This window comes from Sapajus apella, unplaced genomic scaffold (genome assembly GCF_009761245.1).
Source record: "Sapajus apella isolate SASKATOON/1434 unplaced genomic scaffold, GSC_monkey_1.0 scaffold18, whole genome shotgun sequence".
In the NCBI taxonomy this organism is placed as follows: Eukaryota; Metazoa; Chordata; class Mammalia; order Primates; family Cebidae; genus Sapajus; species Sapajus apella.
Window position 1 is genome coordinate 2,718,937 of NW_022436958.1, and position 1,131 is coordinate 2,720,067.

Below are 1,131 nucleotides of genomic sequence, written 5' to 3' on the forward strand. Positions count from 1 at the left end.
TTGAACTAGTGCCTAAATGATAGGGTTAAAATGCTAATATGGATTCAACCATCTTAAAACTAACTCCTAGAAAAATGTTCTCATTCTACAAGGAAAAAAAGAGCATAGTTATTTGAAAGTTCCATAGTCCCCAAAACGATTCATTGATATAGCTGTAGAAATCCAGTGCTTGGCTAATACTTAGTCTGTTGGGGACAAATTGTCCAAGGGGTTGCAGTCTTCATAGAGAAAATACACAGAAACAATGAAGAACAAACTAGCACCAGACCCAAAAGGTTGGGGGTGAGGGCAATCCTATGAAATGTTGCTCTTATTTTACTCCATAAAAATGAACAATACTTCAACATACTTGATATTTAAGAAAAGCTTGTTTTATAATAAACTTTGGATTCTTGAGAGGCTTTTATGAAATTTTGTCTTTAGTAGCACAAAGTAGAGTTAATCCAATTCTATGAGCCTTAAGCCAATATTCTAGTACGTACTTTGTTAGGAACCTATGATTGAGTTCTAGACTAAAATGCCAAATGTATCCCAGGGTTTAATCTTTAGATGGTTCTTCTTTTCTCTATCTACATTCACTGTTTTGGTATTCTCATGGCTTTCAATATCACCTGTATTCTGATGACAGCTAAATTCTCTAGTTCAATTCTATTACCTGAACTCTAATTCATACTCAATTGATTATTTGACATTACTGATTGGATATCCAATATACATCTCAAACTAAATATTTCTAAAACTGAATGGGTCATCTCTTTCCAAACCTGGTCCTTTTGAAAGCTGTGCCATCTTAGTTCATTGCAAATATATCTTTTCAATTGCTATAAACTTCAAGCCATCTTTAATTTCTCCCTTTCTTTTTCACCCCAAATTTGATCTTTCAACAAATCTTCTTGGCTCCTCCTTCAAAACACATCTAGAATCTGAACTCTTCTCACCATTTCATCCTCTAGCACTTGATCTGAGCCACCATCTTCTCTTGCCTGGATTATCGTAATAGATTTTTAACTGGTTTCCCTAGTTCTACACTGTCCTTACTCTAATCCACGCTTGACACCCAAACCCAGAATAATCCATTTAAAACTAAGCTCAAGAATATCATTCCAATGCTCAAAATTCTTCAGTGTTTCC